The sequence below is a fragment of the Phalacrocorax aristotelis genome, chromosome 7 (assembly GCF_949628215.1).
Source record: "Phalacrocorax aristotelis chromosome 7, bGulAri2.1, whole genome shotgun sequence".
NCBI lineage: Eukaryota > Metazoa > Chordata > Aves > Suliformes > Phalacrocoracidae > Phalacrocorax > Phalacrocorax aristotelis.
In genome coordinates, this window is record NC_134282.1 from 15870872 (window position 1) to 15892932 (window position 22061).

General features: G+C 45.8%; 1 protein-coding gene across 3 annotated transcripts in view; it reads left to right on the forward strand.

Annotated features, from left to right (window-relative positions):
- MB21D2 (Mab-21 domain containing 2) overlaps positions 1 to 22061 on the forward strand; it is a 67186-nt gene that overhangs the window by 12779 nt on the left and 32346 nt on the right. The window contains exon 1 of one of the 3 annotated variants that reach the window (XM_075098952.1): positions 5701 to 5871. The exons of the other annotated variants lie outside the window; for them this stretch is intronic. The gene's annotated coding sequence lies outside the window, so the exon portion shown is untranslated. Of the gene's footprint in view, positions 1 to 5700; positions 5872 to 22061 lie in introns of those variants that run through there. 3 annotated transcript variants of the gene reach the window in all.

Sequence of the window (22061 nt, forward strand, 5' to 3'; positions counted from 1 at the left end):
ATAGGGAATTTAGGGACCTTCTTTCACTCTTATATTTTGTTGGTTTATGTCCAGACTTCCCTGCTACATTTCAACTCTGCTTTTTTTAGTGTTAGTATGCCAATTTTTTTTTCTAAAATATACCCCAAAATCAAATATTTGTTTCCATTTCTCTTCTGCTCTAAAACACAGAAGTTAGGATAAAATAAGCTTGAAGCATTTGGATTTTTTCCCTTTTGTCCCCTCCTCCCAGTCCCCTTTGTCTCCAGAGGAGCAGTGTTACTGGGAAGGTGTAGAGCACTTAAACAAGTACTTTTCTTCCACATTTCCAGTTTTTTACTTTTATTTATAAAGTACTCCTATGCCCATCCTGTTTCACGGGACTCGGTCCAAAGCAAAATCAAAATACCCACATTTTTTCCTGCCTTCCTTGCAAGGCTTGGCTGTACTGCCTAGCTGAACAAACCCCACCTTTGTCTTCGCTTTGGAATAAGAAACAAGCAGGCTTGTTGATTCCTGCTGCATTAACACTGTCCTCCTCCCTCACGCTGATGTGGTGGTTATGGGGCGGGGGAGGTAGGGTGGAAGCTGCTTGCTGCTGTTTTCATGAGACCGCCCAGGAGGCGGCTGCAGCATGGATCTCTTGCATTCCAGCCCCAGAGACCTTACGGCACTTACTCAGGCTCTAACAACTCGAGGAACTGAGGCAAAACCCACTTTGTGTAATAGTGGGTGGAGAGAGGACACTGAGGGTGCTAGTCTGAGAACACTTGAAGATCTTCAAATGAAAGCCCAGGAGAGACAAGGAGCCATATCCATGCCATGACCTCTGTCCCATGGCACATCTGAACCTGAACTCTCAGCTAATAACCCCTGAGCCACTAAGCTGCCTTCTCTGAGCATGCCTGCATGCGCTGGGGAATTTTAGGAATGTGGACTTCAGCACAGCGTGGGGTTGCTGCTGCTCACCCTCTGTTCAACCAAGAGCTTTAGAAGCTTCAGTGGGATTGGTAAGGCTACGATAAAGCCCCATTGTGGTTGTCTGCAGCATTCTTTAACTAAAGATTTCTTTTCCCAGGCAAGGTTCTATTATAACGGCAGGGGCCAACATCAGAGCTGTAGTCCCTTCCCTTCCCTGGCACAGCACAGCTTCACTCCTGTCCCTTCACCATCCCATCTCCCAGTCCCTTTGTTTTTAAGGCATTAAAACTTTAGTGACTGGGATATTGAAGGGGATTTAGTTAGTGGTGTATTGCCCCAAATTACAGGGGAAATTGATCTAAGGAGGTAAGAATCTGTGGGAGGATGGAGCTGGTATCACTGATGCAAACCTCTCTCTTTTGATGTCCCCTCCATGCTAAAGCAACCACATCTTTAGCCTCCAGCTACTTGAATTGTTCCTGTTGGAGGATGTGGGAGGTCTGCCATTGACCCACATGGGAGGAAGATAGAAACTAAGCCTGTCATGCAGGCCCCACTGCCTGCTTGGCTTTGTCCACAGCTGTGTCCTGGGTGTCTTTGCTCTGTGTATGTCACACAACAAGGCAACCTTAGCCTGTGGGTTTGTTTTCTAGCAGGTGTGGTAACAAGGGCTGAAGGGATGCATTCCTTAGTCAGTTCCTGTCTCTGCTTCTGGTGGATAGTAAACGGTCCTCCTATTTGCTTTCAAAACCTGCTAATAAAGGAAGGCAAGGTAAATTTTGTCCTCAGTATGACAGAACAACCATGTGACCAGCATCTCAAAGATCCCAAAGATCTTAGAGCCTCATCCAAACTCTGTTAGCATGGAGTTCCTACACGTGCAGATGTTCAGTGCCACACTTGATAACTAGGCAGTCGTTCAGCCTATTTGAGATGCTAAGTGCAGTATAGGAAGCAACCTGGACCCAAATGAGAACCAGTGTGATTCTGGAGGAAAATTTAAGGTTATTTTTAGGGTTGTTGCTATTCTGTTCTGCACCAAGGAGGATAATGCTCCAGTTTTGCACTACAGTTCAGCATTGTTATGCTTTATTCCTCGTTTCTTGGTCCCATCTATTTTAACTGGCACATATTGGTTGCTTGAGTACCTCCTTTCCTGACCCTGTGTCTTCTCATCTAAGTGCTAGACAAAGCTGTATTTGAGACAATCCAGGGCTTGTGTTCTCTACAAATGTCACTTAAAATCATTCCTGGTTGCCTTGCAGCAAATCTATTTCTGCCCTGCTGATGGCCTGGCTTGCAAGCTGAAAACGTCTGGATAGGATTTATTATGCTCTGACCATTAAATTTTAAACTGCTTTTAATGGTAGATATTAAATCACTGCTGTCCCAGTTCCAAGCTCCGTGCAAAATTTGTGAGCTCTTAGGAAGGCATTCCCCTGCCAGTGGACTATGACAACGTTTGGTTTCTGAGAAAGACAACAAGTTACAGGGCTTGCAAGCCCCGTAGGGCAAGCAAGCAGTAGTTTGGTGAGGGACCTGTGTGCTGGCCAACATCCAGGTATCTGTCTGGCTCTAGAGAGCAGAGCCGGGCGGACCTGGTACAGCTGTGATGTGAACGAGAGATGTTTGATTTGGCGTCTGGGTGCAGGCGCTCCACTGGGACACAGTGATTGAGTGGCTCTGCTCTTGGCTCTGTTCCTCCCTGATTGAAGCATCTTAGAAGCAGCAAGAAAACTGAAATTCAGTGTTTCAGCACTGATCCACTTACAGCAAGCTATTTTATTTTTGTACTTGTCTAATAAATACTGAACTGTTCAGTGTTGTCACTCAGTGCAGCTTTGTCCCTTGCTGCTAGGAGCCTCTGTATAGATTTCCCTTGAGACTGGAGAAACATAGCCATGAAGTCCTGTGACTCAGTGTGCAATGCAGGCTGCTGCTTTGACCATGACGTGAGTTGCGCACTCTTCTAGCTGAGGCTATTGCCTGTCATCTTTGCCTGGAGAACACTAAAAGCACTAAAACAGAATCTGATGTTTCTCAAACCACTTAATAGTCTTAAAGCCCTTTTCAGCTACTTGCAAAGGCAGCTGTGGCAGGTGGGCAGGAGATGACTTCCTTGCCAAGGGGAGGGAGATGCCTCCTTCTGTGTTGCATGTGTTTGCAGGGGAAGTGGAGAGCCACCCAGGGCTTCCCACTCTCAGGCCTGTGCATTTCACATGGCTCCATCTTCCTCAAGTAGTCTAACACAGGGCTTTCCTTTCCATCAACAGGAGTACTATTTAATGTGTTTTGCTTTCTTTATCCCAAAGTTGGACATCAAACAAAATAGTCCTCCAGAGCTAGGCTGGTGGGAAATGTTTGAGATCAGCATATCAAAAAAGGCTGCAAAACTTTACAGTATGCTGTGGCAGAATTTTCCAGAGCTTGTGCTTGACTGGAGCAGGATAACACCAGTCCTCAACACGGTGTTTAAAACCACCGTTCACAGCAGTGTTTGCAGTGATGGCAGCTAGAAGCAAAGCTCTGGACCAGAGTAGCCAGAAGCTTAAAACCGTCTTGTATTTGATAATTTTTCTCTTCTGGAAGATCTGTGCTCTCTAACTGTGTGGGGTTATTTCACTTCACTTACAGTGGGAGAGGCAGGCTATCGTCAGTACAGACTGATAATACTTTCAGCAAGAATGCTTTTCACGAGTGGGTCTGCCTGTCTCAAGATAAACAGAGATCCTGACTTTTTCTCTGCTTATTCTCACACCTGTAAAGTTTGAACAGACCATTTTAACGGCACGGCCGTACGGCTTCTTCCCATATTAGAAAGGAAGGTGCTGAATATGGACATCCCAGTGTGCATCCGTCTGTCTGTCTGGACCTGTCCCATCAATTAAACAGGAGCTGACGTCATATTTGAAGGTCAGCTGTTTTATAACCTAATATTCTTTTTTTTTTTTCCCTCTGGGTTTATTATCTCCCTCCAACCTGCAGCTCGGCACCATCTGGTGCAGGCACACAAGGGAGAAAGATTAGAGGGAAGTAAAGCAGCTTTGTTCGCTTCCCCCATTGCTTCCGATGTACAGAGGAGTCGGCTGCCTCTTACAGTATTGAATTTTAAGTGGTGGGAAGGGCTGGATCCTGTTAGCTGTCTAAGGGAGGGAGAAATAGTCTGTGCTTACCAGCAATCTGTCAGGAAGTGTCTCATGATTCCTAAGGGACTTACTGTGGCCACAAGCGTGCTCTCTGCTGAATTTTATTTTATATTTAAATACTCTTGGTTTTTAATGACCTGTTTTCCCCAGCACCCATATTTTCCTTACCTGTGAATTGCCAGAAGCGCTCCTAAATGAGGTGCATGTACAGTGCTAACCTAGCCTACAGCCCGCTTTGGTGCTGAAGTGCTGGGAACCCCTGAAGTGCATTTACACCTGACAGAGCCACCAGACTGACACACCACAAGCATGTTCTGCCACACAGGGAGATGTAAATCTTCTCTGGTGACATCTGTCTGCGCGCACCAAGGAGATGCATATTTACTTGTCCAGCCTCAGCCTACGGTGAAAACACACCAGTTGTTTCCATTTCATAGGCAGGGTTATGTTTGCATTCAAGCTTCACCCTCTCTCTTCTTCCCTCTTTTTCTCCATCCATCTGGAGGTATGATTGCTCTCTGTCCAAACTGCATGGTGATTGTTTTCTATAAAAGCAAAGCTCTTTTCTTTCCAATAATAGTTCAGGAATGCTGATCTCCTAGGCCAGCAGGATTACTTGCAAAACAATATCTTGTTGTCTTGCTTCAATGTGGCAAATGTGCATTGGGCTACTTTGAAACAAAATGTCTCTAGCCATAAATAAATATTGTATTTAGCTATTTAGAAGGGTGGCTAATTGGTGCACACGGGTTGGATACAAGTATACAAGCCAAGTTATGAAAACATTTCACAGAATCCCCGGTTGGAAGGGACCTCAGGGATCACCTAGTCCAACCTTTCTAGGAAGAGCACAGTCTAGACAAGGTGGCCCAGCACCCTGTCCAGACGACTCTTGAAAGTGTCCAACGTGGCCGAGTCAACCACTTCCCTGGGGAGATTATTCCAATGGTTGACTGTCCTCACTGAAAAATTTCCCTCTCGTGTCCAATCGGAATCTCCCCAAGAGCAACTTGTGTCCGTTCCCCCTTGTCCTCTCCATGGGACTCCTTGTAAAAAGGGAGTCTCCATCTTCTTTGTAGCTACCCCTTAAGTACCGGTACATGGTGGTGAGATCCCCTCTGAGCCTCCTTTTCTCAAGGCTGAACAAGCCCAGTTCTCCCAGCCTGTCCTCATATGGCAGCTTCCCAGTCCTCTGATCATCTTGGTGGCCCTATTCTGGACCCCTTCCAGCCTGTCCATGTCCTTTTTGTATAGCGGGGACCAGAACTGCACACAGTACTCCAGGTGTGGCCTGACAAGTGCTGAGTAGAGCAGGATGATGACTTCTTTCTCTCTGCTGGTGATGCCCTTTCTGATGCAACCCAGCATCCTGTTGGCCGCCTTGGCCGCAGCAGCACACTGTTCATTTATGTTGAGCTTTCTGTCCACCAGGACCCCCAGGTCCCTTTCGACAGGGATGCTGTCCAGCCAGGAAGATCCCAGTCTGTGCTGCACTCCTGGATTATGTTTTCCCAGGTGCATGACCTTACACTTGTCCTTGTTGAACTTCATAAGGTTCTTGTCAGCCGACTCTTCCAGCCTATCCAGATCTTCAACTGCAGAGCAGCTCTCCCTTCTGGAGTGTCTACTTCCCCACTCAACTTGGTGTCATCAGCAGACTTCATCAGGCTACACTTGATGCTGTTATCCAGATCGCTTATGAAGATGTTGAATAACTTTGGGCCCAATATTGATCCCTGGGGGACTCCGCTAGTGACAGGTTGCCAGTTTGAGAAAGAGCTATTTACCACCACCCTTTGGCTGTGATGCCTGACTGCAATTAATGGTATGTACGTGCTGCTGTATCATAAGGCAGATAATGTGCATATATAGGCTCTCTTTTGTCCACCTTTGCTGCTGTGTGGAATTCTTCTAAACTGTGATTTTGTCAGGTCAAGGACCCTTTGTACACATTCCTAGTTCCTGTAGAGAGGGTAAGCTTGGAGGCTTTTGGGGAGTTTTATTTTTATTTTTACTTTTTTAAGAAAAAAAAATTAGTTTCTAGCCCCTCTCATTATATAAAGAATCTTGAACTAACAACAGTAGACATTTAAAGGAGGAAGATCTATTTGGAAACAAAGAGGGAGTTCAGGGGTTTCTAGTGCTTTAAGTTTAGCTCCAATTTGTAACAGAAAAGTGTTTGTCTCCTTTCATACATGTTCTGATGCAGTTCTTTCCACTGTAGTCTTTGAGGATGGGATTGGAATTTTTCCTCTTCTAAATCAGTGTAATGTACAGTGTTTCGTCAATATTTGGTTTGGCTTTTCCTGTCCTCAGCATCCTGATTTATACAAGGTTCCTCCTAGGGAAGATCCATAGTAAATGGAGCAATGGTTCCTGCATTTCTCGACAGGTTTGTAAAGTGCACTTTTCCAAGCAGTGAGACAAACTAAAGTCTCTGGACATGGTAGTGAATAGTTGAGAAGACAGGTGCACACAACAGAGGGCCTGACCAAGTTGCCACAGTTGTCTTAACATGAAACTTTACTGCCTTGAACTGAGCTTCAAAATGGTATTATAGGTTCTCATTTGCAGCTCTAACTCTGAAACCAAATGTGGTATGTCCTGGTAATTGCCTAGAAAGCTGTTTGCTCTTTGTTTTTAAGACCATTCTTGAAGTAATTTTGATCACTTTGTCAGCAGCAGTTTACAGCACATTTTGTTTCTTGTCCAGACTGGCTCACTTTTCTCTATAACTTAGCACTATATAAGTAAAAAAAACCCCAACCTTCTTTGTGCTAGCTTGCCATGAGTGAAGGCTAGATCTAGGAGATACTGAAATGGTGGTTGAGGAGGGAGAAGGAAAGCCAATGGAAGGTTTGACTCTTTTTTGCAGGTTTGCTTAGTTTAGTGCCCAAGAGAAACGGAGGGAAGAATTTTTTATTATTCAGGTCATAATGTGGCCTTTGCAACCTAAAATGCTCCTAGACTTATCACTTTTGTACTTCTAGTACTCCCTCTAAAAAGATCTCTTGCTTCCCTTTCCAAGGACAGCGTAAGACAGCAGTGCTTGGCTTGGATCATTGCGAAATTCCCTTATCTGCCTGTTCTCACTTTATTTTTCTTAGAACTCTTGTCTTCACTGGTATTGAAAGCATGCAGCCAAGGTTGATGAGGACAAAACTTAAGCTATGGTCAGTCTCTACTTAACTCTTTGCAGCTTTTATTTAAGGAGGAGTATGAGTGAACAAAGCTATTAAATCTCTCTCTTTTTTCTTTGTTTTCTTTCTTTCTGTCCCAATGCAACAAGGAGTTTTAATCTGCCTTTTGAAGAGCTGGGAGCTCAGTCACTGATCTGAAATTGTGTATTGTGCCTGGTGGTACTTAGCACTCTGCAAGGAGCTTGGGTTCCTCCATCTATGTCTTAGTTTTTTCTTCTGGATGCCAGGAGATGCATACACCTTTATGATTACTGCAGGTGTGGTTGTACATGCCAGATTTAAATGTCAGGCTTCAAAAAAGAGGCAACATGATAGCTGGCTTGGCTACCCAAGATTTCTGCCCCAGAAGAATGTTCTCCTGACAAACATCTTCATGTAGCACCTGGTGCTGTGGCCAGAGAGACACCCACACTATCTGGTGAGGTCTTGGCAGGGAATGAACCAGCAGTACTGTTTCATCTGATACACATCCAGCAAAGCCATCCCAGAAGTGTCAGGTTAATGGTTGGCAGTAACACTTAAACTGGCATTTTTTGTTGAAACAGAGGCTTTTGTTTTATAGGTTTATATTGATAGTACCTTTAGGAGTTCTTGGTTGGGTACAGAGCCCTATAGTACTCAAGTCACTGCAAAGGTTAATGGAAAAACTATGATCTTTGCTTTGAATACGTGTTTAGGATATAAGTAGCAGAAGCATTTTAACTGGTCCTAGGCCTTCTGCTACTTTGTTAAATTTCACTTTCATTGGGTTGTTTTAACCATTGACTGGACTGTTTGCAGTTGCTTGGTTTTTTGATTGCTCCCCTTTGCATCTCAGCAAAAATCCCTGTTGATCATCTTTCAGGGTTTGTCTTACTTGTTTCTGGAAGTGCTCCCGCTGAGGAGCTTGGCAGGGGTTTGCTCACTGTCTGTAGCAATAATTGAGCTGGTTTAGTGAGTTACGGAGAATAAACTGGATTGATTTCCCTTTTTCAGTCTGGGCTAGAAAAGCTGATTCCCTTGGTCTACGGTGTGCTCAAGGCCACAAGCCAAGCTGCTATCAATTTTACCTTGTCCTCCTGTGAAACTGATAAAGAAAAGATGTTTTCTAGATCATGTGTGTGGAACAGATGTGGCTTATATTACTATATGATTCAGCTAAAACTGGTGCCAAAACATCTTCCAGAACTCTCAGATGGCTGTTGGGTGAAGAAAAGGAATAACTTGATAGAAATGCTGTGCTGGCTATGCCGTCTGTGTCTGCAACTGCAGCCACGTCAGGTACAGTCCCCTTTGATTTAGCTGAAGTGTAACAGAGTGATGGGATGAGGGCTGCACACAGAGATCTTGTGCCACGAGGCCAGGTAAGGACTGGAGATTTTTGTCCAGAACTGGGTGCTGCCAGCCTGGAGCATGAAGGGAATACAGAAATGCAATTGCAATAGGCTTGGTTGGTATGTAGAAGTGCTTGCACAGAGCCTGTGCCCAAATTACACACTGCTTATCCTGCTCCAAGTGTTCCTTTGTTGTCAAATACTATTAGCATTATTAGCTTAGAGATCACTGAGATCTTCTTGGCCAAATATATTTCCTTCCACCTTCTGCTGAGATGGAGGAAATTCTGTTTGCATAAATAGGAATGTGATTAGCTCACCTATTTTTCCCTTTGCAGTCACACTTGGCAATCTCCCAGAAAGGCACTGGAATAAGCTTTTCTGAGGCTAGATGTATACACAGACGCATGCCAGAGGTGGGACTGGGCAGCTGCCTGAAAGTCTAGCACTGTAAACCACATTTGTTTGTTTAAAACTTGCTTATATGTAGACTGAGAAGTGCAGAGCTTGAGCAGAAGTGCTTGACTGAATTCAGTCAATATGTCTTAACAGCACGGCTCTTTGGACTTTACTGCCGCTGTTGTAAATCGGAGCACTTTAACCCTATATCAGGTTAAACTTTTATACATGGGTGAAGTCCAAGTGAAGTGTGCTGCTGTTGGTGCCTGGGGAATCCAGTTCAAAGAGCAGAAACTGGCTGGTTTGTAACCCGTAATAGGGAACTATTAATCTTGACTGATGAGCAGCTGAACCAGACGTGCACAGAGGGCATTTATGGTGAATACAGAGCAAACCTTGGCACTAAAGAATGTGGCGTCTACAGCGTTGTGTCTGTGACTGTCAGAAATCACATTTATGCAAATGATTGTAGGATACCAGCTGCCTCCAGCAGCCAGAACATGGGGTGCTAGTAGCCTCACTCATGGATGCATCAAAGGGAAGAAATGTCTACAGGTGGGGGGAGGGGGGGGATTGTCTCCCCTCCCTGTTCCCAGAAAAACTTAAGCTCTGTCAGAGACTTCTGCTGAAATCTCTTTATTAAGGCAAGATGTAGTATAGAACTAACTATAGGAAGAGCTGTGGTTTGTTTCTGCGACTGCTGAGTCAGGAGGGGGTGGAGATGAGAAATGCAGGTTTGTCATTCTGTTCCCATGGGAAAGCTGTTTGCACCTTGGCATGATAGTTCCTCACAGTATCTGTCCTCTGGAAGCTCTCTCTATGGATCAGCAGCCCTACCTGACTTCCATTAGAAATCAGGATACCACCCTATTGTTGCTTGGTTCTGGTCTGTAGTTTATAAACCAGATCTACTGTGCCAGTGAGCAGAGCAGCCGAAAAAGAAGTCTCTACTCAATGCCCCTGGTACATCTCCTGGTAATTTGGGAGAGGGCGAGTGTGGCATGCTTGGGCTACTGCAGACTATTGGATGTAACCTTGGTGTTCCATGGGAGATGGTGGTCCTGTAAACAGTGGGTGGTGCTCCCATGCTCTGTGCCTTTAGAGTCCAGCTACTTGGGGAAGGGGCAGTGTTTGAAGAGTCAGTAATTTATAATTCTATGTATTAGATAATATATCACAGAATCCCAGGTTGGAAGGGACCTCAGGGATCATCTAGTCCAACCTTTCTAGGAAGAGCACAGCCTAGACAAGGTGGCCCAGCACCCTGTCCAGACGACTCTTGAAAGTGTCCAACGTGGCCGAGTCAACCACTTCCCTGGGGAGATTATTCCAATGGTTGACTGTCCTCACTGTGAAAAATTTCCCTCTCGTGTCCAATCGGAATCTCCCCAAGAGCAACTTGTGTCCGTTCCCCCTTGTCCTCTCCATGGGACTCCTTGTAAAAAGGGAGTCTCCATCTCCTTTGTAGCTACCCCTTAAGTACTGGTACATGGTGGTGAGATCCCCTCTGAGCCTCCTTTTCTCAAGGCTGAACAAGCCCAGTTTTCCCAGCCTGTCCTCATATGGCAGCTTCCCAGTCCTCTGATCATCTTGGTGGCCCTATTCTGGACCCCTTCCAGCCTGTCCATGTCCTTTTTGTATAGCGGGGACCAGAACTGTACACAGCACTCCAGGTGTGGCCTGACAAGCGCTGAGTAGAGCGGGATAATGACTTCTTTATGTCTGCTGGTGATGCCCTTTCTGATGCAACCCAGCATCCTGTTGGCCGCCTTGGCCGCAGCAGCACACTGTTCATTTATGTTGAGCTTTCTGTCCACCAGGACCCCCAGGTCCCTTTCGACAGGGATGCTGTCCAGCCAGGAAGATCCCAGTCTGTGCTGCACTCCTGGATTATGTTTTCCCAGGTGCATGACCTTACACTTGTCCTTGTTGAACTTCATAAGGTTCTTGTCAGCCGACTCTTCCAGCCTATCCAGATCTTCAACTGCAGAGCAGCTCTCCCTTCTGGAGTGTCTACTTCCCCACTCAACTTGGTGTCATCAGCAGACTTCATCAGGCTACACTTGATGCCGTTATCCAGATCGCTTATGAAGATGTTGAATAACTTTGGGCCCAATATTGATCCCTGGGGGACTCCACTAGTGACAGGTTGCCAGTTTGAGAAAGAGCGATTTACCACCACCCTTTGGGTGTGGCCTGTCAGCCAGTTCCCCACCCACCGCACAGACCACTTGTCTTGGCCATAACGCATTAATTTCTCCAGGAGGAGGCTCTGGGGGACTGTATCAAAGGCCTTGGAGAAGTCCAGGTAGACAATGTCCACCGCCCCCCCTATGTCAACCAGGCAAGTCAGTTTGTCACAGAAGGCCACCAGGTTTGTCAAGCACAATCTGCGCTTAGTGAAGCCATGTTGGCTTTTCCCAATCAGGTGCTTCATTTGACTTGTGATGGTCCCCAGGAGGATTCGTTCCATAACTTTCCCAGGGATTGAAGTAAGGCTGATGGGCCTACAGTTACCTGGATCCTCCCTTGAGCCCTTCTTGTAGATAGGGGTAACATTTGCCTTTCTCCAGTCCTCTGGGACATCCCCCGTTCTCCATGACTTCTCAAAGATTATGGAGGGTGGCCTTGTGATGATGTCAGCCAGCTCTCTCAACACCCTTGGGTGGATGGCGTCAGGGCCCATCGATTTGTAGGGGTCAAGCTACTGTAGTAATTCATGTACTAACTCTTCCTTCACTGATGGTGGGTCGGTGTTTGGGTCACCCAGCAATTTCTTTCCCACATCCTGCGACCCGACAGTGCTGGTAAAGACAGAGGTGAAGAAAGTGTTGAGGACCTCTCCTTTTTCAGCACCGTTGGTGATTGACTCTCCTTTTCTGTTTAACAGTGGGCCTATGTTTTCCTTATTTTTCTGCTTGTGGTTGACATATCTGAAGAAACCTTTGTTGGTATTTTTGACATCTATGACCAATTTCAATTCGAGCTGGGCTTTTGCTTTTCTAACTGCAACTCTGCACGCTCTGGCAATGCCCTTGTAGCTCTCGATGAATAATCCTCCACTTCTGGTATGCTTCCTTTTTGGATTTGAGTAGACCCAGGAGGTCGTGGTTGAGCCAAGGGGGCCTCTTGCTCTGCTTACGTCCCTTTCCTTTCTAGGGGATAAACTGGCTTTGTGCTTCCAAGAGAGTTCTTGAAGAACTCCCAGCACTCACTAGCTCCTTTGTCTTCCATGGAAGCTTCCCATCGAATCCCGCCCAACTGAGCCCTGAGTGAACTGAAGTTTGCTCTTCCAAAATCCAGAACCCTTGTCTTAGAGCTGACTTCAGCACACTCAGCAAGATCCCAAACTCCACAATATTGTGGTCACTGCAGCCAAGGCTATCACTAACCGAGATATTACAAAGCAGGCTTTCTCGGTTTGTGAATAGCGAGTCCAGCAGTGCCTCATTCCTGGTTGGCACATCTAACATTTGTATCAGGAAACAGTCCTGGTATATGGAATTTATAATTCTCTATATTCTATTCTATAATTCAGTGTAATTATTAAATAAGTCAGTTGGGGTCCCAGCTGTGCCTCTCTGTTTTTTTCTGTTCTCTACCCAGCCACTGAAGATTTTTGTGCAGCTCTAAGTGGAGGGGCTGGTGCTTTCAAAGGAAAAGGCTTGATGTACTTTCAGGTTAGTAAGGGCAGGCTCCGTCAGCAAAATCTTGCCAAGGTGCTTGTAGTTTTTGCCAGGAAGGCTCTTTCCTTCCTACCTTTGTCTGTGTCTGAGCAACAGGCGGCACCAAGCGGCAAAGAGACTGGGCTCATACTGCAGGGTTTCAATGGCAAAACTTTGCTAGTCATGAATTGCATCTCTTGCACTTTTTGGCAATGCTGACAGAAGAGCTTGCAGTATAGGCTGGCCTAATAGCGCTTTTGTGTAGCTACCAAATTCTCTTTAATGACAGAGCACTTTGTGGTCCCTGGAATTACACTTGGAACCGCATGCATGCTTTGGTGCTAAACAGTAAAATGCTGCATATTGCAGACTGAGGTGTGCCTTGGTAACTTAAAAACCACCCAGTAAACAAAAACGCAAGCCCAGGTGGATGCAAAGATGAAATAGAATGTATTTACTGAACTTTTATTTACTTTAGCCACAAAGATTTTAAATAGAGGTGTGGGTGCTAATCAGATAAAGAGGCTATTTCGTGTATTCAAAGTGTAAAAGTTTTTAGTCACTTGCACTCTTAAGTTGCTGCAGTATATGAAGTTTGCAGTTCCCTCCCTAGCTCTGTGACCATTGAATAGCGGAGAGGATACAGTAGGCTAAAAACATAATTTGGAGGAAATTAATTTCTCTCTGCCCCACCTCTTCCTGCGCGCAAAAGGAGGGGGAAGGCACAATGAAGACATCTGTTCCTTTGAACCCACTCACAGACTTGCTGGGTAATAAAACTGGGGGAGAGGAGGAGAACCTATTTCTGCTGTTCAAGTGGTTGCTAATCGCTGATTGTTGAGTGCTGAGGGGGTGAGCTTTTATCATGTTGACCTTCTTAGGGGATATTGAAAAGACGCTGGCACTGACCTCTGCCAGGATTTAAGTCCAGGAGACTCAGAATCCCTTTGTGCCCCTTTCAAAGAGGAGGCAAATCTCCGTGGTAGCCACGCTCTCCCCTCCGCCTCAGGGTAGGTGCCTCCGCTGTCCTGACTGAGATGCTGCACTCTCCTCTCCTGGATGAGCCCTTCACTGCCTCTATGACCCCGATCTGAGCTGCAGCAAACTAAACAGGAGTCCTGCAGAAAAAAGCAAAATTATCTTGTCCCTCGGATTCAAAGCACACCCTAGCTTCCATCCACATTTTGCTCTTGTTATGTGTACTGCTTAAAATCTTGTGGCTTTAAGCACAGGTCTGCGGGGCCCTCCTCATCCCCCCGCTCCTCCCGCCTAATCTCATTGTGCTGCTTAGTCACAGCGAAGACCACTCTAATGGGTTTAAGTGGCCCTGCTCCTGCCTGGGTGGGTTGTGCTTTTATGTTCAGCCTAGGACAGTTGATGTAAGTAAGAGGTCAGGTTGCACACATCTACTGCTTCAGAGTCCTCCTGTTGGGTCAGCAGGTGCATACATGAATGTTAGGTTTCCCTCTAAGTGTCATATCTGGAAACAAAAGCTGTGTAGTAAACCAGCATGTTAAAAATGCCAAGGGGGTGATACATTGATCTCAGCCTAAGAAAATGTGGCAGAGAACCCTTTTATGAGCTCGGCACCACATGCAGGGGCAGATGGTCCCTTAAGAGTTTTCCCAGGCCCTTAGAAGTGTCTTAAGGCATAAACCAGTGGTTGTGGCACCCACTGGCGCTGGTAATGTTGATGGGGAACATTCTTAAGTCGTGGATTTCAAGTCTCCTGTGTATCCTTCCATTACATTCTCCGTTAGCTAGTGAGGAGCTGTCAGAGAAATGGCCATCTGGGAGGTGGTATGAAGTCTATAAACCTGGGATGTTTATTGAGATAGGAAGTGGTTCTGCCTTAACCAAAGGTAACAAGCAGGCTGCTGGAGAGAAGAAAGATTACTTTATGCGATGATGTGAAAACTGGGCCAGGAGCCTGCTAGTAGGTATTTGCAGAGCTGACTGGGTTGGACAGGAAAAGTGTCTTAGGGGTGCGATGGGCACAGAGGCATCTCTGTATCAGTGAATGGGATGGAAATCAAGGCTGAGCTGAGCAGAGGCATTCAAGATGAGAGCTAAGTTCCAGGGCACTGAGTCAAGCGGCTGATGTTTTCTTTGTAAATGCATGCCTAGTGATTATGGCTCTCAGGATAGCTGAGAGCAGCAGATACACAGTCCCTGAAAAATTCTCATGCAGCCTTATAGAAACAGAGATCTCTCTGGCCTTTCAGTTTCTCTCCCAAAGTACAAGTTTGATGAACCCACGCAGTGAAGGAGAAGTAGGGACTTTGTTGTTGTAGGTGGCACTGGCGCATGAGGATGTGATCTAAAGTTTTTTAATTAAGTTTGCTGACAACACAAAATTGGGAGGAGCTGTTGACACTCTCGAGGGCAGAGAGGCCCTGCAGAGGGATCTAGACAAATTAGAGAGCTGGGCAATCACCAACCATATGAAGTTTAACAAGGGCAAGTGCTGGCTTTTGCACCTGGGGCAAGGCAACCCTGGATGGACATACGGACTGGGCAACGAGAGGCTGGAGAGCAGCTCTGCAGAGCGGGACCTGGGGGTTCTGGTCGATGGCAAGTTGAACACAAGCCAACAGTGTGCCCTGGCAGCCAAGAAGCCCAGCCGTGCCCTGGGGTGCATCAAGCCCTGCATTGCAGCCGGGTGAGGGAGGGGATTGTCCCGCTCTGCTCTGCGCCGGTGCGGCCTCACCTCGAGTGCTGGGTGCAGTTTTGGGCACCACAGCACATTAAGGATATAAAGCTACTAGAGAGTGTCCAGAGGAGGGCCGTGAGGTTGGTAAAGGGTTTAGAGGGGAAACTGTATGAGGAGCAGCTAAAGTCACTTGGGTTGTTCAGCCTAGAGAAGAGGAGACTGAGGGCAGCCCTCCTGGTGGTCTGCAGCTTCCTCACAAGGAGCAGAGGAGGGGCAGGCGCTGATCTCTTCTCTCTGGAGACCAGTGACAGGACCCGAGGGAACGGCAGGAAGATGTGCCAGGGGAGGTTTAGGTTGGGTATTAGGAAAAGGTTCTTCCCCCAGAGGGTGGTGGAGCCCTGGAACAGGCTCCCCAGGGAGGCAGTCACGGCGCCAAGCCTGATGCTATTCAGGAAGCACTTGGACAACAGCCTCAGAGATATGGTGTGAATTTGGGGTTGTCCTGTGCAGGGTCTTGAGTTGGACTCGATGATCCTTGTGGGTCCCTTCCACCTCAGGACATTCTATGATTCTAATGTGATGTGATTCTCTAATGTGTGGCTCTAAACCATAGGGAAAGACATATTATGTTACAGAGGTGAGAAAGCAGTATAGAAGCCCCCAAACACCTTCCTAAACTGTAATGGGTGACATAATGTGAAGGGAAGAGATTGCACCGCAATATAACAGTGCATATAGTGTGCAAGTTGTGAAGTTGTGCAAGCTAGCAGGGCTAAGCTGCTGCAGTGGCTTGGGAAAAGACTGTGAGAGCCAAACACTGACAGAAGAGAGGCAAGTGAGGCTGGTAAAGCAATAGGCAAGAGGAGAGGCTGGTACTCAATTAATCTTTTGAGCTGAATAGGAGTTTGTTCCAGCATTAATCACTTGAAATATTAAGCAATGGAGCCTGCTAAGGTCTTATATGCAGTGTCCCTAGTAGGCACAATTGTCCTATACCTCAGGGACCCTCTGAGTGCAGGATCAAAAGAAAAAATCACCAGAAAGAACCCTGTGTTTCTCCACCCGATGTTTTATTATATGGCATGAAGCGTCTTGAGGTGCTGGGAAGAGCCTTTGTAGACAGATTCATCCTTAGCAAGAGGAATAGGAGAGAAAAACCAGCACTCACACATCACTGAGCTCCAGAGGAGGCAACAAGTGCCTCTAAACAAGAGGAGACTGCTTGATGCCAGCACAAAAGGATGTAATAACGTGCAAGAGCTCATCAAGGAAGAGGAACACAAAGCCAAGGATGTAACTGATGGTAGGCAGCTCTCAAAAATGGCATGTATGTACTAGTCTGTGGTTGAAGCGAGCATCTGAGTGGGAGAATGATGCTGCAAAGAAATCTCATGAGGTTGGGGATGGAGCCGCTCTGTCATTAAATCTATGATAGTACCACAAGCTGATCTGATTATGCAGATGGCTACTCTAGCTGTATGTTTGCTTAGTTTCAGTGCAAAGCTATAAGCAGAGACAAGCAGGAAGGAAGGAAATAAAGGTCAAAGTAAGTTCCTTTATAATAAATGCATTAAGGTGGTTAAAGGGGAGTGGCAGATCTCTCAGTAATAGGTTGTAGCACAGTCCCTAGGCTGGGTTAGTTTTAGTTTTAACAGAGATAGAAAATAGAGCAGAGCAAAGAAAAATATAAAGGGATACTCTGTGTGCACAATGAGTAGGAATTCAGGCTGATAGGGGTGTCTGGAAAAGGTTTGATCATATGTGCTAACATCAGGAGCTCTCCTTGTCCTTGAAACACATTGCTTATCTGGACAAACTGTGAACATGATAATGCAAAACTTAGCCAATTTTACTCATCTGTCAGGGCACTAGATGGGAGCGGACCATATAACCATATTTAGAGGACGTTATAACACTGCCTAGCAGAGGCTGTAATACTGCCTAATCACCTTCATGGAAAAGAGGTTTTTACACTGCAAGGTAGCTTGAATAAATTATTTTATTTCCTTCACTAAAGCAGCTGTTCTGGCAACACAAACATTGTGCAACATGAGTGCACAGCATACTATATTCTGTCCTAAAGGCAGAGGAAGAGCCACATGGATTTGGTTAGCAGATCATGTGGGGGTCTTCTAAGTTGACAGGAACACCAGGAGTGCAACGTGTACTGAGAGTTTGTCTTGGAACAAGCCAGGCTTGTTTCTTTTCTCTGTCAATCCCTAGCCAGTATGAGTCAGTAGTTAAGATTTGTATGCAATGCTAGTAAGTATGGACTCCACTGTGTGCTGGGACTTAGAGGTCTCTGAAAAGGAAAGGCTGGAAAACAGAACCTGTGAAGTATTGTTCTCCTTTGTCCTTTTCTTGAAGTGCTAGCCTTGGGCCTGAAATGTCCTGGATGGAAAAAATTGCTGATAATAACCCACAATGCTATTGGCTCCATGGAAGTGAAATCTCTGCAACACTGCTCTCTCTTCATTCTGCCTTGCAAGACAGAGTTTGGTGCAGACCCCTGTGGTGCTGCTAGGGAGAGGAAAGGTTTGCAATAATGTCCTGGGAGGCACTGCCTGGCCCTGCCATAGTCCAGCAGGTTGAAGGCAGGGATCTGAAACCATTCAGCAAGGTTCGGTGTGCTCTCAGGTGTGAGTTTTGCTGTTCACACTAGCCAGGGTGTAATGTACAGAGGGACATCTCAGGACCCTTCTTGCTATTTGGCTAGCTTTGTGCAGAGGATGGGCTATTTCTAATTTGAGAGTTGCACTGAGTCTGGAGTTGTTTCTGGAATGGCTTCCTTTTGCTTGGCCTGAGCTGTTCAAGGAAAGCACTACAGCACAGGTAGAATCAGTTAGGAGCCAGGGAAATGGTCCCTGAGAAATAGACCTTAAATCTATGATTCTGCTTCAACAAAGAAGAAAAAGAAGTGCTATGAATGTCCTATTAGGGCGCAGATTATTGCCCACAGGTTTCTCTCTAGCTGGGAGAAGAGGCCACCCTTGGGAGCTTGCACCCAGATTCCCATTGAAACCCATGTCAGATGGTTCCCCAGGAATGTGAGTAGCTGCTGTCCTCCACAAAGCGTAAGGTCCCAGCCACTCTGTACGGAGCCACAGAGCTGTCAGGCCCTGCTTTGGATGATGTTGATACTCAGTGTGGCTGTCAGGCTGCCTGGGATCTAGGATGGAGGCAGGCTTTGGGGAGCGCCACCCCACAGGCCACAAGGAATAATCCTTTTCCAGTGTCTTGGGGCAGTATAATTAGAAGAAGCCTCAGGGTCTTGCATCCTCTCCTGAAACAGCCAGAGGTCTGGTTTTACAGGCAGGGTGGTGGACTCAGTAGGCAGTTGCTTCTGCTCTGAGGTGGTTGTACCTCTAGTCTGACTGACGTGTAGCGCTATCAGGGTGGGATGGACAGAGAAAGTGATTTTTGCTAACAAATCTCCGTATCTTCCCTTTTGTCCTGACAGCATTCTTCTTACAGCTGTTCTTACTAATCTCCCATATATCAGCCTCAATTTAGCAGTGCACAAAGCAGACAGCCTAAGTTTGTCTTTCCTCTGGAGCAGGATTTATTAGCCAGCAGTGCTAGAAGGGATGTGTGTGCCCTGGTGCCTTCCTCTCTTTGCCCCATTCTCCATTATGCAGTGAGATTTGTCTGGACTGATAATACTGCTATCACTTACAGAAACACGCTGCCCAGACCTGTCACTGGCTGGTAGAGAAATTTTGAGGTTTTTTTGACCATCAGCCCTGGGCCAGAATATAATCTCTCTTTTCCGTCTAAAGCAGCCATAGAAAGGCCCAAACTGGTGAGATAATGCTCCAGGAGAGAAGCAGCTTAAAATAATGAACTTCAGACCCATGGCATTTGCTACTGCATTTTAAAAGGAGTCTCCTCTTCGTGCTGACCTCCTTTTTGCCCCAATGGGAATGGCAGTGAGTGGGGTGGAAAGGGTGACTATGATATGAATTCTGGTTGTCTTCCATGCTGCAGAAGAACTACAGGCACCAATAAACTTACCAGGTGGCCATTGAAATGCAAGCATTTCCCATGACCCATAGTTACAGCATGGACCTTGTTGCCCCATGACACATGAAGGCCAAAATACAAATGGGTTTAAAAGGAGTTGTGCAAATTCATAGAGAATATGTCTGTCAGTGGCTATTTAGCATTTACAAGTACACATACAGAAACCTCTAAGCCACACACTTCCGAAAGCTGAGGAAGGTGTATCAGAGGAGGTATTGCTGTAGGCTACTCTGCCTTTTTACACTTTCCCCTGAAGTTTCTACTCCTTGTCACTCTCAGACAGTCTGTTAGATGAACTGACCCAGGATTGTTTTTCTACTGTTGTTGAACACTGACAGTTGCTTTGTCACGATCTCTCTCCCACCCCTGTCATTTCTACCTTTTGCACAGAGACTTCTCACACAGGCATCCCAGTCGGAGCCCGTGTGCGTGAGGCATTGTCCTAATGAGCGCTGGAGCTCACAAGTTCCCTTTCCACACAAGTAGGGCAGCTGCTCCAGTGTGGGTGAGAGAGGAAAGGCAGACGCAAGTATCATGAGCAATGAGGGTGTTTAAAAATAAATGGCACAGCAGTTCAGTTGTGCAGACAGATCAGCTGTTTTGCTTTTTTCACCTGTGTGAGCTTCTCTGATGTGCTTGCCATTGTATTTTGCAGCTTGATACCTTCTCATTCCTCCTTTGTTTGCTGAGCCCTTGTCTCTGGCACTTTGACTTCAAGGATCTCAAAGTATGTTAGAGAGATAAATGTTAAAGAGATAAATGCATCAGTTTTCTGGCATCTTATACTACCCTCACTCATAGCACTGGAATATAAAAGATATTATCCAACCGCCTTTTCAGTCCCTCTTTTTGAGGGGGGCCTGGATATGAAACTCGAGAGTTTTGCTACTGGAAGGTGATGCTGCTTAGTGTTTGACTAGTCTCTGGATGGGTGGCTTGCATACCACAGGTCCGTCTCTCAGGGACCAGCCAGAGATGTGACCTCTAGCAGACTGTGGGGCCCAAGCTTTCTTAAGGATTTCAATCCAAAACATGTAATTCACAAAGCTTGTCTTGCTGGAACAAATGTTATGACCAAATATGAACAGCTCTTAGCTTGTGGGCTTGATTGTTTGTATGTTTTTTCTATCTTTCCCTCCACCACCTGCTATCCCCTCTGCTGATGGCTTTTCATCAAGTTTATCTGATATTTCTTAGTAAACAGGAATATTGTCAGCCGTTCATGAGATGCTTTGGATCTCTGTTGAAATGGCTTCTTCCTAGCAGGGGTTTCAGGCTTTGGTGTCCATCCTGCAAATCTTCATGGCGGAGAGAGATTTCCTGTGTTGGAAATGCTGGTCTGTGACCTATTATCTCCTGCGGTTGGATATCTTTTGGCCTGGACTGCTAGGCAAAGGCATCCTGATAATGTCCAGTGCTGGCTTTTTTACTCCTACCAAACTCTTCACACAGCACACTAATGTTGCTGGGTTTCTATTCCAGTTTTCTTTCTGATGCACACACCTCTCTTTTCCCCAGCCCTCGCTCTGCTCCCATCACCTTAGCACCCACCATGCAGCTTCGGGTGAGGCTTTTAAACTCACACTGAGTCAGATTCTTCACCTCCAACAGCAGGTGAGACAGAGACAGATGGCTGCGTTGTCTTTTAAGGCCATACATACATGTTAGGTTACCTTACTGTGTTTCTGTGACTTTGGGGAGCCTGCGTGCTCAGAGATAATAGAATGCCAGTCTATGCGTTACAAATATTTGCAACTTAAAGCTCTTATTAAGAACTGTTGCATTCCTGTAGGACTACTTGTATGTTTCATCTAAACTCCCTTCTCATAAAATCCCATTAAAATGTGACTTCTCAAAATCTGCATGCATAGCCTTTCTGGCATATGCAGAAGAGGTGCTGTTTGTTGGTTTTACCTTAGCTTTATTCCCTAGCTAGTCACAAGTTCATTTATTTATTAATATTTATTTATTATTTGCAATGCCCAGCTAGGTAACCTCATTGCTGATCCCATTCTGTAATCAGTTCTTCCCGTCTAGTAGGAAAGAAAATAAGCACCTACTGCAGTTTGTGTTACAAATTGCTAGCGTGCTTGTGTATCTCAGCATCGACTGTGTAGCTGTTCCGCACCTTCATGTCTTGTGAAAGCTCACAGAGTTATTGTTTTATAGGATCCAATCCAGTTCCCGCTAAATGCAAAAAATCGTCTTGGTAGGATATGGATCAGTCTTCTAATTCTCTGAAGGAATGTAGCTGTATTCTTCTGCAGATTTTAGCATGACTATATGCTGAATGCCATAATGACTGCTGCAATATTAGCCTGCATACTTTCCATCGGGGTGTGAAATCATCTTGATGTTTGGAACTGCTCAAATATTTTTCTAAACTATTGCTTATCTCTGCATGGGAACACTGTGCTGAAATAGCCTTAGGAGTGATAGAATATTGCATGCTTCTGGGCTGTGAATTCCCCCTTAATCCAGGGGATTCCAACAGTCTTTTTGAAAACTGGGATTGGGAAAGGGGAGGAGGATGTGAGAAAGATTTTAAAAGGAATTTGTAATGAAGCTTTGCAGACAAGCAGTTAGGTATTACAGATCTGTTAGTGTGGTTTTCTGTATAAACTGACTGATGTCTTACTTTGAAGCCATTCTATAGATTTCCATCATGTTTTTAATCTTTGTAGTATGATTGAAGTATATCTAAATGCTACCAAGAAGTTTTCACTGACTTCTAGATATGTGGGGTCTCTGACAATGTTTCA